The sequence below is a fragment of the Triturus cristatus genome, chromosome 9 (genome assembly GCF_964204655.1).
Source record: "Triturus cristatus chromosome 9, aTriCri1.1, whole genome shotgun sequence".
Taxonomy (NCBI): domain Eukaryota; kingdom Metazoa; phylum Chordata; class Amphibia; order Caudata; family Salamandridae; genus Triturus; species Triturus cristatus.
Genome location: NC_140592.1, coordinates 759670226 through 759691963, shown reverse-complemented (window position 1 = coordinate 759691963; position 21738 = coordinate 759670226).

The following is a 21738-nucleotide window of genomic DNA, read 5'->3' as shown; positions in this document are numbered from 1 at the left end:
GAATCAGGCTTTTCGGGGGCATGGACACGTCAGTGACCAAGATGGCCTCACGGCACTGGAGCTCTGCCAGACAGGGCTCCAATCCTGTGTCGGATGGGACCGTTGTGCACCTGAAACTAGCCCTGAGGCATTGGGGCTTGTCCTGTACTGCTTGGTGGAGGCTGTGACTGTACCCAGCTACTCCATGTGGCCGCAGTGCTTTGATGGAGGAATCCGCCCTCAGCAACCGCTGCGCGCCTCGGAGGCCATGTGGTGATAGGGTTCATGGGTGAGCCTGAGGCATTGGGCAGCCAGTGCCTTGAGCGCGATCCAGACTATCCCTGCTGCATCAAAGGCAGCAGGGTGCCATCGTAATCCCACCCTGACTCGCCTGCATCGCAACTGTGGCCTTGACTACTGGGACTGGTGCATGAGGCCGCAACGTGCTGAGCACTGTACCGCCCAGGATCCGCGATCCCGACAGCACTGAAGCCGCGGTAGACCACTGGGGGGAAAATCTTGTGGGACTACGCTACCGAGGCAGAGGGTCACATTCTGGCCCCTACTGACTGCAACATACACCTGATAGGATTGTGCCCCTCAAAATGGCTGCCTCGTTGACTGAACCACCCTGAAAACCCCCTCTGGCACCTCCCAACAGCATGCACCCTGCTCCGTCATACGCCCTCAGGAAGACACAATGATTGCTGTGCCATTCCCTTGCTGCCTGTGCTGTATTTGCAATGGTACATTCCCTACTTTGCCGCTTCTTACTCTCCTGGCATGGGGACTCAGGGACCTGAGCACCGACTGCTATCTGTGCACATGCTTCCCACTTGGTCATATTCTGAGGTCCCACCCATAAACATCGGCCCAAGACCCTACCAGCGGCTACCACCGTCAGTGGGGTGGACTGCGACTTGACAGCGCCCACTAATGCAATGGTACCGGGCGACCCAAAACAACGTAAGCTGCATTTTGAGAAATTAAAAACTACTGGCAGAGCAGAGAAGGCATCAGGCATGAAGGGTGGTGCGACGGGCAGCCCTACGGTTGAAAAACCAACTGAATTAGGTACCATCATGGAAAAACTCAAGACAGGTTTTCGAGCCAAAGATGCATGCTTTGATACTATCTGCAGCTGCCTAGACCACATGGGCGAACGCCTGGACAGACAAGATATGTGAATTGTGGGGGCAGAGGAACAGATATTCGGACTAGAGGACACCTCCACTGCAGTTGTGAAAAGACTGGAAAAGGTGGAGGCATGCCTGACAGCAATGGCCATTAAAATGAAGACCTGGAGGCCAGGGGGCACCAAAATAACATCTGCAATTTGGGAGTCGCAGAAACATTGAACACAGGGCGATTGGACCTATTGGTTGAGCGACAACTCTCTCGCCTACTGGGGAGGCAGAACTTCACACCTACAGTTGTTGTGGAATGTGTGCACAAGTCTCTGGGCCCCCATCTGGTGGCAAGTGCCCCCCCCTCACAACTAATAGTTGCCCGACTCCACAATTACAGAGACTGCAATGTCACGCTTCGAAGGGTGAAATCCCTGGGCCCACTCCAGTACCAGGGAGACACTATTTCGCTTTTTACGGACTTCATTGTGGTGGTCCAGGAGGCCCACCGCAGATTCAGCGAAGCCAAAGCTGTGGTGCGCAAACTGGGACTCAGATACCGAATGCTATACCCTGCCCGACTTCAGGTTGATGTCAATGGAAAAACCTGTTACTTTGACGCCCCAGCAGACGTGATGGCATTCTACAAACAACGAACCAGCGACCGCGGGTCCCCGAGGCGCTCAATCCCCGAACACACTGCACCTGACTCACAGATCCCTGCCAGCATGGAACTCTTCCCTCCCGGTTGAGAATCTCCATCGAGCTGCTTTCTGGCTGCATGATATGCGGTCTACTGGCACTGCCCTGGCCCTTTATTATTGCTCCTAGTGTGGGGCACACCGCTGATACTTCAACTCATCTGACTGCTTAGACCCATCCATGACCTCAATATTGTGCTGAACATTTCCACACATTGAGCCGCCCATCAAGATGTTACTACTCCCCAATGGTTTTATACCACAACATAATTGGGGGGAAATGTTTTGCAATTCTTTGGCATTAATGGGATTCATTTGGCAATTTTTTACCAGGCGTGGGAGGGGGAAGGAGGGTTGTTGTTATTGGGATGTTTAGGTTCGTTTGAATGTATTAGTTTGTTACCGTACCTATGTACCATACCAGATACACCACTGTTTTTTTTGTTTCTGATAGATGTCTTTACATGCTAACATCTGTTCATTTACGGACCCCGCCTTTATGTCTTGCAACATTTGTGGTCTCAATAACCCATGTAAAGGCAAGCAAGGGCTGCAACATCTGCAGCAGCACCTCGTGGATATTTCCTTTTTTACTGGAGACTGACTTATCGCCCAGTCACCCACCCACCTATGCATCCTTATGGGGTCACATGTTTTTTTTCCAGCAACAGTACCCATTCCATAAGGAGCCTCCACATTGATTCATAAGCGACTAACTTTTCACCCCTACGCTATCCATTCAGACAAAGGTAGCAGATATATCTTAGTGGCAAGTAACGAGTGGGATATCAAGTACTGTTGGTTAATGTATATGCCCTAAACACTGACAACATAGAATCTTTTTTTAAACAATCCAGGCACTAAAAGACTGCATAGACGCACATGACATTATTATAGGGGGAGATTTTAATATGCTTCTAGACCCTCTGCTGGACATCACAGCGCAGACCATGGTTGGAAAACCCCGCTGATTGCGCAAGCTATGAGACATATGCGACACTTATGTACTTATAGACGCCTGGCGCCCGCGACATCCTGCCACCTCCGCCTATACATTTTATTCGGCACCACACGATATCTGGACGCGAATAGATTATTTGCTCTTTTTGACCACACTCGCACAATGGCTCAGCTCCATTATACATATGCTTTGCAGGCTTTCAGACCAATCACCTGTGGCGATGACACTGCGCGTTCCTAGTGCGGGGAGTGCCGAGCACCAATGGCGATTCCCCAGCATGGCACTTCAGGACAAACTTTTTCGTACTGAACTCTGCTCAGCCATTATTGAATATTTTGAACTTAACAAGGACTTGTTACATCCCAAACCACCTTGTGGGAGGCCTTTACCACATATTCCAGGGACACATGTATCTCCAAACATGCCAGAGTATTGGTAGATCTGTGTAGAACACTGCCGTATTGAAGTAGAACCGGCGTAGTTAGACGAGACACATGCCCAACAGCCCACTACAGCCCACTCGCACAGACATGCCATATTGCTGACAGAATTTAGAGAGACTGTGGAAAGGTAGGCCCATTACCTCAGGAAATTTGCTAGGGCCCGCTGTCATGGGGAGGGGTAGAGGCCGGGAGGTATGCTGGCTAGACTTCTGCAACCATAATATATAGCAGGCCCCCCCCACACTTTTATGTAGAAAAGGTGTAGGAAGCTGGCTCTGTATATACTATACCAAAGTGAGGAATAGTGTGCACAGAGTCCAGTGGAACCCAAAAGGTAGGCAGAGGTAAAGTAGATAGCACTTCACTCTCTATTTGTGGTATTGTGGTCGAGCAGTAAGACTTTATCAGAGGACAGTGTTAAGCATTTGATGTACACACTCAGTCAGCAAATTAATTCACACACTCAACGACTGAACTTCAGACCAATTGTTTTTGTATAAAAAAATAATTTAAATTATTTTATTTTCTAGAACCAAGCAAGCCTGGCACAGGTAAGCAATAAATACTTCACAGAAGTAATGCAGTTGTAACACAGTTTGGATTGCAATTGTATATGCACTTTGTTTTGATGACAGTATTGTTACTGAAAATGCAGTGCTTTGGAAATGCAGTACATATACTTTGTATAGGCTTTTTAGTGAAATGACCAGTAGATTACTTTGCAGATTACATTTCTTACACAGTACAGTATACCTAAATACTGCACTGTGGCATTTCCTGTAAACAGGCGAGTAAAAGCGTTTTTATTATTTAGTACAATTTTAAAGGATTTCTTAGGTTCTCCAACTCCACACTTTTCATAGAAAAGCAGTTCATGTTATCCTATGGAGGAATATAGTGTTATTGGTTAGCAGCTAAGTACTTTGTTGTGGGAGTTGGTATTCTGGGGTTAGATTCAGGGGTCCCCTAGGGTCAAGGATGCACTCTTGTTACACCCTCCGTGGCACTAGGACGTCCGGGTGCAGAGTGCTGAGGCCCAGTGTTATCCAAAAGGAGATAGGGGGCCTACGGTTGGTGGCTGCTGCGAGCAAGACACTGGGTTGTGGTAGCAAAGCTCCTGGACTTAATCTCAGGGCAAATGGGGGTTTAGGTCAGCACAAAAGGTGCACCCTCAGCGGAACTGAGGCGGCCGTATGCAGAGTGCTGTTTTGGTGTCGGGCGCCCTGTAGCTTTCAATGGGGAGTCTCCGGTTTACCAACACACTGCTGGCTCGGGGAGTTCTGGGTGCGACCACCAGTCGGAGAGGTAAGTTGGGGGATAGTTAGGCACCGTCGGTTGGGAAAACCAAAGCAGTGGGGCATCAGGTGTCGGGGTGCCTTTTAGGGTTGGATCTTTCTACTGGCTCCTGGTCGCAGTTGGGGGGACCTTCTGGTTTGAGGCTGCAGGCATCGGCTGGAGGCTTGAGGCGGGTTAGGGATCACCGAATCTCGGGTCAGGATCGCCAGAGAGACCTCCTCTTGGTGTTGGGCCACTCGAAGACGGGCCGGGGGCGTCGGGTGCAGAGTGGTGCAGACTATCAGGTGTTCACGAGAGAGAGAGAGTCTTTGGGATTGAAGGCAGTCAGGTCCTCCGGGTTTCTCGAGGTTGCTGGCTGCATGACACATCAGGCTTTTGCTGGAGCAGGTTCGAGGTGGGGACAGGCCGGTAGCGCTGTGGCCAAGTCAGTGGGCATCCTCCTCTTGTTAGCTTCGGCACGGCTTTTCGGTCCTTCTTCTTTTCTTCTTCTGGTTTCTTGCCTGACTTCTTGGTTCAGGGTGCCCCCTAAATATTGTATGTAGCGGGCGTTTTAGGGGTCTCGAGGTCAGTAGCCAATGGGCTGCTGACCTTAACTACACCCTTGGTGTGCTCACCCCACAGGGGAGAGTGAGCACAATCCTTAATCCTGATTGGGAAGTGCCTGCCATTTGCAAGAGTGCTGAAGAGTGGGCTTCACTTCGCCTCCCGCCCTGAGGGGTGGGGTTGGCAGAGTTGGGCACACCTTCTGAGCTGGCCAATTTTTCCTGCCTGTCTTCCCACCGAAAAGGAGGGGAGACAGGAAGGAGGCCTGCTCCTGATAGCAGGAGAGGCTGGGGTTCTCATTACAAAGGCTGTAATTCCTTTGACGCTCCCCTGCCGCAGATGGCTCTTGCTGGCCTGGGGGAGGTGCGACCACCTCCTCCCAGGAAAGGCTTTGCTTCTGGGCTCAGGGAGCGAAGGCTTCCACCCCAGGGGTCCAGAAACATGTCTCGTTGTGGCAGGCTGGTGTGTAACAGTCAGGGAACCCACCAGAGGCTGGTCGTTTTTCAGGGGGCATCTCTAAGATGCCCACTGAGTGCATTTTTCATTAAATCCCACACTGGCATCAGTGTGGGTTTAACGTGCTGAGAAGTTTGATACCAAACTTTGTAGTTTTCAGTATGGTCATTATGGTGCTGTGGAGTTCGTAATGACAAACTCCCAGCACCATATATTGTTATTGGCATTTTCTGCACTTACAATGTATAAGAATTGGCTTAGACACTGTAGGGGTACAGGGCTCATGCACCTGTATCCTCAGCACTGGTATAGTGCACCCAGCTAGAGGGGTGACCCACCTATGCCAGGGCGGTTGGTTGTAGGCATGGCACACAGGGATGTGTGCCATATCGACTCTTCACTTTGTTCTGCACCAAAACACGCAACCTGCAATGGCAGTGTGTGTGTGTAAAGCTACAGGGCCTCTAAGGGTGGCACAATAAGTGCTGCAGCCCTTAGAGGCCTTCCCTGGCCACAGTGCCCTTGGTACCTATGTTACCTTTTACAAGGGACTGACATGTGCCCAGAGAGGTGCCAATTGGGGTACAAGGTACAGTTTTGGGGAAAGAACACAGGCCCTGGGAAACTGATTGGCAGCGACCCAGGGCACATCAAGTCAAAGTGCATCAGTAGTCTGGTAAAAAGTGTGGGGGGGGGTTACTGCAACAGAAACCAAGCTTCCTACACTTAGTCATATCTAAAAGTATATCCGTATGTTCCCATAAACGTGCTGATCTGGTGCTCAGTATGCGTTTCAATGCAATAGTCCCTATTTCATGCTTTATGCTGGTATATAAAGCTATAATGTCCAGTGTTACCAATGTCATATTTGGTTCTCATGTGATGTCAGTTAATAAACTCAAAATATGTTTTGTGTCCTTTATATAGGATGGACGGTTGACATAAAAGGTTGCAGAAAAATGTCCACATATTCCCGGAGTTTTTCAGTCAGGCCACCTATACTTGAGACTTTGGGTCTTCCCTGTGGAAACGGGTGATCCTTGTGTATCTTAGTAAGGGTGTAAAGGCATGGATATCTTGGGCGGTCCACCGTCTAATGCACGGGTACTCACAGTACGGCCCGCGGGCCGCCAGCGGCCCGGCAAGCCTTGCTTGGCGGCCCGTAGACCTTGCAGACATCGTACCTGTGCTTTTTTTATTTTTTTTAAGTGTCAGCAAACACCGCCGGTTGCAGCAGGGCAGAGCTATGGGGGCCGGGCGATTATTTTAAAGAACATTCACTTGTTAATGAGGCTTTGTTGTATTTCACCTCTTCTCAGCGCCCCTGCATCTCCCCTCTGATTGAGTGGAGATGCAGGGGCACTAAGAAGAGGTGAAATACAACAAAGCCTCATTAACAAGTGAATGGTCTTTTAAAGACCTGTGAAGTACTCGGGTGCGGCTGTGTGTGTGCCCGGGAAGCAGCCTCAGCCCAGGGTGACACACGCGGGTGAGGTGACAGAGGGTGAGGAGGACAGCAGGGTGTGAGAGCAGTGGGTGAGGTGACAGAGGGTGAGGAGGACAGCAGGGTGTGAGAGCAGCGGGTGAGGTGACAGAGGGCAGCAGGGAGTGAGAGCAGCGGGTGAGGTGACATAGGGGGACAGACAGAAGGAGACAGATGGGGACAGACAGAGGGAGACAGATGGGGACAGAGGGAGACAGATGGGGACAGAGGGAGACAGAGGGGGACAGAGGGAGACAGATGGGGACAGATGGGGACAGAGGGGGGACGGAGGGGGAGACGGAGGGGGAGACGGAGGTGGGAGACGGGAGAGGGAGACGGGAAAGGGAGACAGGAGACGGGAGAGGGAGATGGGAGATGGGAGATGAGAGAGGGGGACGGGGAGAGGGAGACGGATGGGGAGAGGGAGACGGACGGGGAGAGGGGGACGAGAGAGGGGAGAGGAAGACGAGAGAGGGGAGAGGAAGACGGGAGAGGGAGGGAGACAGACAGAGGGAGACAGGGAGGGAGACAGAGGGAGACAGACAGAGGGAGACAGAGGGAGGGAGTGGGAGGGAGAGGGTGTGAGACAGACAGAGGGAGACAGGGAGACAGAGGGAGAGACAGAGGGAGAGACAGAGGGAGAGACAGAGGGAGAGACAGAGGGAGAGGGAGGGAGAGGGAGGGAGAGGGAGGGAGAGGGAGGGAGGGAGAGACAGAGGGAGGGAGGGAGGGAGAGAGAGACAGAGGGAGGGAGACAGAGGGAGAGAAAGCGTGAGAGGGAGGGAGACAGGGAGAGACAGAGGGAGAGGGAGACAGAGGGAGAGGGAGACAGAGGGAGAGACAGAGGAAGAGAGAGGGGGAGACAGAGGGGAGGGAGACAGAGGGGGAGACAGAGGGAGAGAGAGGGGAAGACAGAGGGAGGGGAGACAGAGGGAGGGAGAGAGAGGGGGAGACAGATGGGGAGGGAGACAGAGGGAGGGAGGGGAGACAGAGGGAGAGGGAGACAGAGGGAGGGGGTGACAGAGGGGGAGGGAGACAGAGGGGGAGACAGAGGGAGAGACATAAGGAGAGACAGAGAGAGGGAGGGGGAGACAGAGTCAGACAGAGGGAGGGAGACAGAGGGAGAGGGAGGGAGACAGAGGGAGAGACAGAGGGAGGGAGGGGGAGACAGAGACAGACAGAGGGAGACAGACAGAGGGAGGGATACAGAGGGACGGAGACAGAGGGAGTGAGACAGAGGGAGAGGGAGGGAGAGACAGAGGGAGAGGGAGGGAGAGACAAAGGGAGACAGAAGGAGAGAGAGGAAGAGAGAGGGAGAGAGAGAGAGGGAGGGAGACAGAGACAGACAGAGGGAGACAGAGGGAGGGAGACAGAGGGAGGGAGACAGAGGCAGACAGAGGGAGGGAGGGAGAGGGAGAGAGAGGGAGACAGAGGGAGACAGAGGGAGAGACAGAGGGGGAGGGAGAGGGGGAGCGAGAGGGGGAGGGAGAAAGAGGGAGACATAGGGGGAGACAGAGGGGGAGACAGAGAGGGAGACAGAGGGGGAGACAGAGAGGGAGACAGAGACAGAGGGAGAGATAGAGGGAGACAGAGGGAGAGACAGAGGGAGAGGGGGAGGGAGAGGAGAGGGAGAGAGGGGGGAGACAGAGACAGGGGGAGGGAGACAGAGGGAGAGAGGGAGACAGAGGGAGGGAGGGAGACAGAGACAGAGGGAGGGAGACAGAGGGAGGGAGACAGAGGGAGAGATAGATAAATAGAGAGATGTGTGTATGCCGGGTCTGGTGGCTCAGTGGAAGAAGGCGTCCGCTGCAGGGGCCTGTGTTCAACCTCATGGGCATAGTTTTTTTTTGTTGCTCTAGCCCCGCCCCCTCACCCTACTGCCCCCGCCGCCACCGGTGCGGCCCTTGGCCATAAACCACACTGTAAATTTGGCCCCCGAGAGAAAGTTTGTGAGTACCCATGCTCTAGTGCGTGTATTCGTCGTCATCTAATAGACACCTGTCATGCCACTGTGTCAGTGATCTAATGATCTTAGTTGTCATGTCCCAGATTGGATTACCAGTCACGTTTCCATAGCACAGAGGGTCATTCAATTGATTGTTTTGGAGAATGAGTTCATTTTGCTGTTTCACTAGTTCACTTTGCACATATCAGAAGACCTGAGATATTTCCAGTGACAGTTTCTGCACAATTTGTGTGCGTCTTTCAGATCTCTCTATCTTTGGTTACCAATGAGCTCCGATAAGGCCTGTAAAGTAGGATCATCGATTCTTGCCCCGGTTACTTACCGATAATCTTCATTACTCTGAGTCCCAGTCTTCCTCGTCACAGTAAACACACATGAGCTTTAGGCTCCCACAGAAACTCCAATAAAATAGTCAGCCTACTAGTCTCTTATCCTTCCAACATGGCCCCACCTCTATCCACCAATTGGATAAAAGGAGGCACCATTCATCACCGAGACCTGCAACCAAAGTCACAGAAACATGAAGCTCCCAAACAAGGGCCGGGAGGGATGAGAAACTATACTGTGGCGAGGAAGACTAGGACTCGGAGTAATGAAGATTACCAGTAAAAACCTGGGGAATTACCTCCTCGTCCATCTTCCTCGCCACATTAATTCACACATGAGCAGATACCAAAGCTGAATTGGCTTTAGGGAGAACAGAAGACAGCAAATGCATAAAAAGTCAGCAACATCAGGTTTAATAACACACAACAGGGGACAGAAACAGAACCTCAAGAACGAACGGAAACCAGAACGAAAGAGGCCAAAGCAACTGAAGCACCACCACCAACCACAAGTCGGTAATGCTCATAAAGGTATGAGGAGAAGACCACGTGACTATCTTGCAAATATCCTTCATGGACACCCCCTTGAATGGGGCCCAAGAAGCTGCCACAGAACGAGTAGACCACCCCAGAACAGGAAGCTTGAGAACACCGTCCTGGGCATCACAAGCCATCAGAATAGCTTCCTTAAGCCAATGACTAAGGGTAGAAAGGGAAGGTTACAAGCCCTGCCTAGCCAAACCGAAAGTGACAAACAGACTGTCAACCTTACAGACAGGAGCAGCCCGTGACAAGCATATCAACAAAGCACGCTTCACATCCAAAAGATGTAACAGAGACTCCTTAGACAGAAGATCGAGAAAGAAAACAGAAGGACCACCTCCGCAGACCTATGAAAAAGAAGCCAGCTTAGGCACAAAAGTAGGGTGAGATTCAACACCACCCTATCCTCCAAAAACCGCAAAAAGGGGGCAGACCTCAAGAAAGCCTCCAATTTCCCAACAGGCCTGGCAAAAACAACCTTCAGGTCAAAAATGTTAAGTCCACAGACTCCAGAGGCTCAAAGGGAACTCCCTGCAGGGCCCTCAACACCAACGGAAGATCCCACGGAGGGGATGACAACATCAGTTTAGGGCACTGAAAAGCCAGAGACCTCAATAAGCGAGCCACCAAAGGTTCAATGCCAACAAAAAAGAGGACCTGGGAATGCACGTATTGCAGCCCATTGTGCCCGGAGAATACAATGGGCCAACCACAGATCAAAACTCTCCTTTAAAAATCAAGCCTGATCCACCTCTTCAACAGAAAACCCCTGGCCCAGACACCAACCAGAAAAATTGTCCCAAAGCATAGTATAAGCCTTCAAGGTAGAAGGACGCCTGGACTGTTGAATGAGGTCAGTCACCACCTGGGAACAACCCCTCTGCATCAGAGATTGCCGTTCAAGAGCCAAGCCTGAAGACTCATTGATTGGAGCACTGGGACGAGAAACTGGGGGCCCAACATGGGATACGGATGAAATGGAAGCGCCTAGCCCGGAGGCATCGCCAACTCCAACAATAGGGGGACCAAGGGCGGCGCCGCCAGCCTGTAACCACAAGAAGCAGCAAAGCCCCGTCCCTCCTGATTTTCTTTAAAACAGCTGGAATCAGGGGAACCGGAGGAAACGCATATAACAGACCCTGAGGCCTTGGGTAGGACATCACATCCACCTTCCAAGCCCCCAGGCAAGGCATAATTGTTCAGAAACAATGGGTTTTGGCATTGTCCAGGGAGGCAAACAATTCCACCGTCAGAGACCCAAACCTCACCTGCAACATCAAGAAGGCTTAGGGGGTCAGAGACGGTGAACCCATGGAGTGAAACACCCTGCTGAGACAGTCTGCCCCCACATTCTCCCTGCCCGGTAGGTAAATGGCAGACAGGGAGCCTAAGAGCAAATGACCCGGCAGAGACAACTGAGGGATTGCACCCTGCAACCACCCTGATGATTCAAGTAAGACATGACAATCTGGTTGTCCATCCGGACCTTCACGTGGTGACCCACCAGAAGAGCTGCAAAGGCCAAGAGACCCAAGTGAACTGCCTTCAGTTCCCTGTAATTCGAAGAACAGGACATCAGGGTCCTGGACCATTTGCCATGGACGGAAGAGTCCCCCAGAATAGCACTCCAGCCCAACACAGTGGCATCGGTTGTCACCACTCGAGAAGGAACAAGCACAAACTGGCGACCCCGGGAGAGATTCACTTTGTCCAACCACTACCCCAGATCCACCCTGACCTGGGCAGTCACCGGCACCCCTGACTGAAATCCTGACCACACAGGACCCAGCGGGAAAAAATATTGTTCACCACAGGGTAAATATGCAAGCGGCCCAAAGAACCATCATCAAGGAAGCACACATCAGCTTACCCTCAACCAATGGCTCACAGGAGGACAGTCCATGGACAACAAGGCACGAATCTCTGACATCAGCGTCAATTTGCGTGCCTGGTGCAAGAACACCTTCTCCAACAGAGTCATGAAGCGAGCCTCAATGTTAGTGAGATCCTGATTTGGCATGAGGCAAGATTTTTTCAGATTCATCTGAAAGCCACGGGCCCCCAGCCCTTGACAAACCCTCTGGACAGGAGGATAATGTCTGTCATGGGCCATATAGTTCAACTCAAAATGGGTAAACAGACATAATATCGAATTAAAAATATCGACAGGACAGAATATCAAGTTTTTAATATAGAATGGACAGAATATCGAATTGCCAAAATATAGTGGTGAAGAATATCGAAAATCAGGTAAGAAATAAAATATCGATTTAAATAATATAGAAGTAAGTAATATCGACAGTCATAATATAGTTGTTAAAAATATCCTATTTTTTATAGTGTTTTAAGTGTTAGTATATGTGTTAAAAGTATGTATAAATTTTGGAATGTATGTTTGAATATTTTTAAAGTAATGAATTTGATGTTATTTAATTTTTGTGTAATTTAATTCCGTAGCGGGTTGTGGGTTTATAGGGGATTAGGGTGGGAAGTGATTTACTTATAGTACATTAAGGTGCCGATTCCGATCCTGGAAAACCCGGGTACGAATGGTCGTACGGAGCGTATTCCCCATACGACTCGTACCCGGGAATTCCATCTTACAAAGCAGCAAGTACGATTCGTACAGAAATACCATTTCCGTACGAATCGTACAAAAGAACGTGCGGCGAAAAACTACCCACAATTCCGATCCAGCACATCGCGTACGTGACATCCGGACGGAGTCAGGCAGCGTTTTACGGACCAGTAAGTACGATTCGTGCCTACGTCACTCCTCACGGACCATTTTTTACGGCAGCCAAAAACTGCCGGGAAATTGAGGACGAAGCGAAGAAGGAGCACCGGTACGCGACGGACAGCCATGGACCCCATCCTACGTGTCATCCCGGCCCTCCTAGCCTACGACCTGGTGCATAGAAACCCACGCAGACGCCGCAGAAGGTCAGAACAACACCCAGGGGCAAAGGGGGGGCCAGGGGCAGGAAACATAACCCCCACCCAAGTAAAATTGTAAATATGTCCTGTACATACATGACCTCCTGGCTCTGGTCACTTCGGGGGGGCGTGTCCACCACTCCCTACGTACCGTCACAACGGAAGTGGACGTGGACGCGTACCCGTCACAACGACAATGGTGGTACGGCCCGTACCCACGCTGTGGGGGCGTGGGTACGGCCCGTACCACTATTGGAGTGGTGATAGAGGTGTGCGCGCCGTACCCACGCCCTCAGAGCGTGAGTACGGCCCGTACCACCATTGTTGTGGTGATGGAGGGGTACGCGCCATACCCACGCCCTCAGAGCATGGGTACGGCCCGTACCACCATTGTTGAGGTGATGGAGGGGTACGCGCCATACCCACGCCCTCAGAGCGTGGGTACGGCGCGTACCCCTCCATCACCACTCCAATGGTGGTACGGGCCGTACCCGCGCTCTGAGGGTGTGGGTACGGCGCGTACCCCTCCATCACCACAACAATGGTGGTACGGGCCGTACCCACGCTCTGAGGGCGTGGGTACAGCGCGTACCCCTCCATCACCACAACAATGGTGGTACGGGCCGTAGCCACGCTCTGAGGGCGTGGGTACAGCACATACCCCTCCATCACCACTGCAATGGTGGTACGGGCCGTACCCACACCCCCACAGCGTGGGTACGGCCCGTACCACCATTGGAGTGGTGATGGAGGGGTACGCGCCGTACCAATGCCCTCAGAGCGTGGGTACGGCCCGTACACCCTATGAATGCGGGGTTAGGGTCCGTCCCACCCGTACCCCTACGGCACCAGTACAGAATGGATACAAGGCGTACACACGCCACGAATGTTGGCATAGGGCCTGGTGCAGCATATAAGCAGTATATTGGTGTGTGTGTATGCACAGGACAGCAGTGTACTGCACCAAGGGGGCGGATGGGCGGGTGGGTGGGTGGCTGCAGAGGACTCCCAGCAGTGGACAGAGACATGGGGGTGGGTGCCCAGGACTCCCAGCAGTGGAAAGAGACATGGGGGAGGGTGCAGAGGAATACCAGCAGTGGACAGAGACATGGGGGTGGGTGCCCAGGACTCCCAGCAGTGGACAGAGACATGGGAGAGGGTGCAGAGGAATACCAGCAGTGGACAGAGACATGGGGGTGGGTGCACAGGACTCCCAGCAGTGGACAGAGACATGGGGGTGGGTGCCCAGGACTCCCAGCAGTGGACAGAGACATGGGGGTGGGTGCCCAGGACTACCAGCTGTGGACAGAGACATGAGGGAGGGTGCAGAGGACTCCCAGCTGTGGACAGAGACATGGGGGTGGGTGCCCAGGACTCCCAGCAGTGGACAGAGACATGGGGGAGGGTGCCCATCACTCCCAGCAGTGGACAGAGACATGGGGATGGGTGCCCAGGACTCCCAGCAGTGGACAGAGACATGGGTGAGGGTGCAGAGGACTCCCATCAGTGGACAGAGACATGGGGGTGGGTGCCCAGGACTCCCAGAAGTGGACAGAGACATGGGGGAGGGTGCAGAGGATTCCCAGCAGTGGCCTGACATATGAGGGGTGGGCGCAGAGGAATACCAGCAGTGGACAGAGACATGGGGGAGGGTGCCCAGGACTCCCAGCAGTGGACAGAGAAATGGGGGAGGGTGCAGAGGACTCCCAGCAGTGGACAGAGACATGGAGGTGGGTGCAGAGGATTCCCAGCAGTGGCCTGACATATGAGGGGTGGGCGCAGAGGACTCCCAGCAGTGGACAGAGACATGGGGGAGGGTGCAGAGGACTCTCAGCAGTGGACAGAGACATGGGGGTGGGTGCCGAGGACTCCCAGCAGTGGACAGAGACATGGGGGTGGGTGCCCAGGACTACCAGCAGTGGACAGAGACATGGGGGAGGGTGCAGAGGGCTCCCAGCAGTGGACAGAGACATGGGGGAGGGTGCAGAGGATTCCCAGCAGTGGCCTGACATATGAGGGGTGGGTGCATCATCCTCAGATGACCACAACTCCATGGGTCCATGAACGCATCCCCATTGTGCGACTATGTTGAGAGTGCCATATCAACACATCACTGACAGCAGTATCCCACTCCCATGAGGATGGATGTCATTCCCCCACTGCATGACACACCACATGGGGGTGCAATGACAAATGACACATGCATACCCACCCCTGGCGGATGCAGCACAATACACACACTAAGATCATGTCACAAGACTGTATAGTTATGTGAAAGCCTACTAAACTAAGAGAGCCAAAGGGAACACACACTGTCACGCACATTCCAGGACTGATAGGAATGTACAGGTGCTGGCACAGCCACCAAGTTGTTGTCTCCCATGGAAGGAATAGGGTGGACTTCCCACAGATACAATGCCCACAATTGTCAGTCAGGTGACCAAATACCCTGCAGAACAAGTACCATATGTGTGCTAGGCTGGGAGTACACACATGCATAGTGCGGAAAAGGGACCATTTCCCCATGGAGGCATGGCACCATACTCTATACACAAGTACAGTGACTCCCAAGGATGGCACAGACGACACATTGCTGAGCAGGCATGGACATAGTTGAAGGGATCCATCAGCCACCAAGGGAATGTAGACACAGGTCAGCACAACAATGCTGCAACTCCCTGCAGGGAAGTTGTCAGGTGCCACAGAGGAAGGAACACTCCTTGGGACAATGTCTCCAAACACAAAGAGCATACACGACCAAAGAATCATTGCAGAGACCTTGTGATGGCACGCAGATACCAGGGTCCACCCCATGAGCAGCAGACTACAACATTACCCAGATACCCAACACATGATCACCACCCCAACTCATGGAGCATCAGCACCAACCTCAATACCTGAAAAGCAATCGTGTGCAAAAGAAATACAAAATGCTTTATTCAGCATGAAAACAAAAAGTAGAAAAGGAGACTATTTACAAAGGCCATAGGCCAGTCCAGATACGAAGTCCTGGGGGGGGACACATGGCCACGCGTCTCCCCTAGCTTGTCTGCACATTTGATATCTCTGGTTGATCGACTGGGGTGGGGGCATCATGTGGGGAAGGACCAGGCACCGCAGGGACAGGAGGGGGTAGGGCAGGTGTTGGGGGTGCAGGGACGGACGACTCCACCACAGGGGGTGGGGCAGCGCCAAAGGTGGAGGTCAGTATTGCGCTGCACACGTCCGCAAGCTCTTCCAGCGTCTCCCCTGCACCCGAAGGAACCACAGGCCCCAAGGAGGGGGGGTCGGAGGGATGGGTTGCAGCGCTACTGGGGGAGGTGGTGGACAGGGGGGGGGAACTCAACTCCCCTACCCGTGGAGTGCCTTGCCCGTTTGCGCGCAGGTGAAACAGTGGGGCTGAGGCCCAGCGCAGCCAAGTAGGTCTCCTTCTCAGACTGTGGGGCAGGGGAGCCGAGGGGAGTGACATTGGAGGGAGTGAGGCATGCGGACTCCGACTGTGGCTGCGTGTCTGCCTGTGTGCCCTAGACCCAGTGGGTGTGCCTTCTTCCCCCTGAGTGTGCGTGACAGGAGGTGTGCGCTTGCCCTTCCCTGTTGGTGTGCTGCCTGTGTCTGGTGTGGTGCCTGCCTGGGAAGGTGTGTGTGTGCTTGGGACAGGAATGGGAGTGGGAAGTGTGGATGGTGCAGGGGTAGGTGGGGGGAGCAAGCGCTGCAGGACACTCACTGCTGCCATCAGTGACGAGTCCATGGACCTCAGCAACATCCGTTGGTCAGACATCGCTGATGACATGCCCTCCATGTACGACACCATCTGTGTCAGCAGTCTTGTGTGGCCATGGAGGACAGTCAGGATCGATGTCTGCCCAACCTGCAACTGCCGCTGAATGTCCACAGACTCGGCAGTGAGGGCAGCAGGGGAGACAGGGGCAGGGGGTGCGGTGCCTGGCACGAAGGAGACACGTTGTTGCCCTACACGGACAGAAGGGACCGGAGCAACTGGGATGGCGGTGATGAGAATGGAGGGGGCGGTGACAGTTGTAGTGCTGCTGCCAGCTGTTGGAGCAGCCTCCGCCCCCTCAGGGAGTTCAGCCTCGGACCCGTCTGCGTCGTAGTCGGTGGTGGTACTACCCAGGTCCTCCGCCGCACTCCCCTCGCCCTCCGTGCCACTTGATGCTGCCGACTCGCCAGGAGTGGTGGCACTGGTGCTGGATCCCTCCTCCACGTCCGTGCAGGTGTCTCCCTCTGTGTCCCCCGATGATGCTGTGGGCAAGGTGAAGAGACAGGAAATAATCAGTCACCTATGTACATCTGACACATGAGTCCAAACTAATTAGGTCACAGTGCATATCATGAAAAGCATCATGAGGAACATCTAGAATACCCAGCACATATGTAAGCCCTGCACTCCCCAGTTGGTTCACCCACCATGCCCCCTGAAATAATGAAAATCAGGACACCACAGCAAATAACTGGATATCCAATTATACAGAGAAGCTAGTGTCTGTGAACAGTGGAGCACAGGCAGACCATGACGGCATGCCACCTCATGGTCACTGTGAACGAAATAGTATTGGTGCACCCAATGCCAAATAACAGACGCCAATGCTGAAGGGGTCCCCACACTCATAGACCTGTGAGTACTTTAGAAAACCAAAAGTAATACTATCTGATCCATTGGGAAGCACAAAACTTTACACAATTGACATATTTGGAATGTGTGAATGTCCCACTTGTGAAACAGAACACACATGTGCATGAATATCAGAAGTCACACAAGGAGGTGCACACAAAACTACATTTACACAGTTATTGTATGAGCTGCCCGCCTAATGCCAAGAAGCCAATGTTAAGAAGAAATGTGGTATCAGGAAGTACATATACATGGCACCACGGTGGTCGGGATGACTTGACACCGGTAAGTTGGCATCAGCAACATCCAAGGACTAACCCAAATGCTAACACACTGTGGGAACATGGATATGTATAATTCCTAAACAAAATTTGGACAGAAATGTGCCCATGTTCTAATTGTGCCAGGGTGTTCCACAAAAGTGTAAAAGTGGTACTTGTGCACTCCCTTGGGAGACATCTGTCATGCAGGCACATCATTGTCCTTCACAAAAATCAAAGTGAAGGATATAAACCATTGGGACATGTTGACAAGTGTAGTGAGTGCCAGGGCACATGACTTCTTGAATAACAACTTAAAACATGCCACCTGTCACATGGCCATCCGTACCATGATGACACAGTTGGCAACACATCTGACACACTACCTGTCATGTGGATTGGCACACATGTCCAGACACAGGAGAATGCATTGGCAAATGGCCCTGAAATTGTGTTGGAATAAGGAGCACCTGCACTGAGGAGACACCCTGATGTGAACGAAGAATGTCCACACAGATGTCAGCACACACAGACCAAACCACATAGCATCTGGAGCACACACCGGTGCCAATAATGGATGAGCAGGAAACATGTCTTTTAACTTGTGACACATGCTGCAAAGCACAAACATGACACCCTGCACAACATGCCTGGGTCACTGCACGTTGAGTGCCTGTCCAGACAATCATCACACACTGGTCAGACCTGGCAAGGAGATGTAAGGTTTGGACATGTAGTCCTTGCCCGCACAAACACCCCATACCTGAGACAATGTGATTGAGGCAGTTCAAGAAGTGACACCTCTCAATCTGGGTTTACTAAAAAGTGCATCAGGAATTCCTAAATGCACTCCACATCACCTCGTGAGGCTGCCAACACATATGTGTGACAAAAAACCTCAACAGATTGTTGTACATAGACACACAGGCACTGGCCAGTGTGAGGATGCACAAGCAAAATGGGGTCAGCCTGTACAATGGGCACATGTAGCACACTTTAGATAAATACAAATGAGGCCAGGGAACAATGCCACAGAGGCAAAACTATGCTGAACACATTGAGAATGGGCACAGTGTTGGATGACACACATGATACAGAGGCAAGGGTGTCTTAGGGTACTGTAGTGGGCACACTGCTCCATGGTCCTGGAATTATCTGACTGTAACATGAGCTACCGTCCCGGCACTATGCATATCTCCCACTCATGCACATCATGTCTGAGGCCACAACATTGGTCATGCATGCTGCAAGTCTGTTCATTTGAAAACTCACACTCCTATGTTGATACTCAGCATCAGTGCCAACTGATATGGACCCCCAAATGACTGAACAGGACAGGGCACAGGCAAGGTAACAACACATGTCTCCGACCCCACCCCCACATGATTCAGACAGCAATGTGCACTTGGATTAACTGCCAGCCTAGATGACCATGTGCAATAGTGATTACACACAGACCAGGGAACACATGTCAAGGAGGGGAAAGGAGGAAGAACAGCAGCGGATGACTTTGTGGAACAGAATATGCAATGCACATATGCCAGTGTATCCATGCGACTGAGCACTTCCAAAAGCTGGTGGCACACAACAAACACACATGTACCTACCCCCTTGCTGCTGCTGCTTCGCCTGTAACCGCCTATCCATGTCAGGGAAGACCACCGCCAGGACACGCTTCATTTGGTGGGTCAGGCGCCGGCGCCCGCGGTTCTTGCGTACTGGTGAGTCCCCCAGCAGGACCCGGGCGATCCTCCTGGTCCAGTACCGGGTGTCCTGCCAGCGTTTCCTCACCTGGGCCAGGCGCCGACTGCGACCCTCCACGGAGATCACGGCCCTGACGGCCCGCTTCCATATCTTCCACTTCTCGTAGGCGGTTACCTGTGAGGATGCCAAAGTGAGAATAGATCACTACACCTGCTCCATGTCACAGAGACACACATTAGAACATCTTTGATTTGTTGAACAGGGCACAGTATGCTGCAAAATAATAGCACCTTTGTCATAGGGACATTCGCCTCAATGCACTACATGGCATTGGAAGTACACAGGTGGCATGAGGGGTGCGACACACTCCCTGATCATGGCACACACTGTACATCACAAGCAACACAAAGCTGATGGCCAGCACCTCCAAGCAGTCACATGCCCCAGGCCACTGACCCAACATCAGCAGACTACACAGACACACACAGGCACAGATCATTCACCTGCCAGTGGCAACAGCCGATACAAACCTCACTCTGCACATGTGCCACTTGCCTGGGGGGTGTCACAGGCGTGGGGCTAGCCCAGCAAGTCAGACACACAGCACGGATCACTTCTCACATCAGATGGGTAGAGCTGTTGCCTCCTCCATGCAGCTGTGGTGCAACACTCCACATAGACACTCAGCCACATGACAAGGAACATTCACACACATCAATGTCCAGATCATTTCGACACTCTCAACACAGCTCCACCCAACTCACACACATCTGTGGGTACAGTCACCTGTCACACGGGGGGAACACTGAATCACCTCAGGACTATAGAACAAGAAGGGCCAAGAGGATTAGCTATGCTGAATGTGCCATGCAGCATGCAGTGAATGTCACAGTAAGCACAATGCACGTGAGGAGTGCACACATGAACCACATCATGCTCTGCATGACAGACATGAGCCATTCCCCCCCCACCCCCCCCCCCTGGGACCAACTCTAAACAACATTTCATGTCTGTCACATATGGACACAATGCCAGAAGTGCCAGTCACAAAAAGAAGGGGCACAGTCAAAGGTAGCGGAGTCAGCACTCACCTGCTCCCCTGGTCTACCATACAGGCTGGGGAACTGTGGGAGGATGACGTCCAGCAACGCCTCATTCTCTTCCTGTGTGAATGGCTGGGCCCTCTCCACTGTCCGCGACATGGTGCCAGAGGAAGCCAAGACAGCAGCAGTGTAGTCGAATCAAAGGTTGTGCAGGCAAGTGCCCTCTCATGGGTTCTGGCAGACTTATATCTGCCTTGCTGGGCTATTTCATTAACAGGAGTACAGAGTGATTGGTCAGACTCATTTGCATCCTACGTTTCCTCCAATCCCTTTAAACATACACCAGTGACAGCATTAGCATTTTTTAAAATGAGCAGCATCATGTCAAGTCAACAACAACTTTGCAACAATGTATAATGTGGCCAACTGCTTTATCCAGGCCACATGATCTTCAAACTGGGTATCCATGACAACCAGCATGCATGTAGGCCCTAATACTTGTCCCTTATGTGTCCCCATTGTAATTTTCAAATCCCCACACAGTTACGGTGCGTTTCACACGTACCCCTAGGGCACCACTACTCTGGTGATACGGCCCGTACCCGCGTGTGTAGGGGCTGTATCCCTATGGTATTGTTGCCGTAGGCGTACGCCATAGTGCTACGGGCTGTACACACGCGGGTATGGCCCGTAGCACTATGGTGTACGCCTACGGCAACACTACCATAGTGCTACGGGCCGTACCCGCGTGTGTACGGCCCGTAGCACTATGGCGTACGCCTACGGCAACACTACCATAGTGCTACGGGTCGTACCCGCGTGTGTACGGCCCGTAGCACTATGGCGTATGCCTACGGCAACACTACCATAGTGCTACGGGCCGTACCCGCGTGTGTACGGCCCGTAGCACTATGGCGTACGCCTACGACTACACTCCCATAGTAATACGGCCCCTACACACGCGTGTACGGGCCGTATCTCTATGGCGTATGCCTACGGCAACACTCCCATAGGATTAGGACCAGTGTGTACACGTACGTGTGTACGGTCCGTACACACACGCGTACTCCTACCCAAACCCCATATAGTGATACGACCGTACACACGCCCTCAGAGCGTGTGTACGGTGTGTTTCACAGCTTACACTGGTGATAGGAGGCGCACAGGAAAGGAATGGAGGTGTCAGACTCGCACAAGGATGGACATCAAGTCATTGTCAGTGCAGTCCTTCATGTGTAGGGCCTAGGTGTGTCAGGCAGTGATGTGGCACATGTCTCCTCATGTTTTAACCCAATAGTTGTGTCATGACCTGTGTACACATGTCATGTGTGATGGGCCAC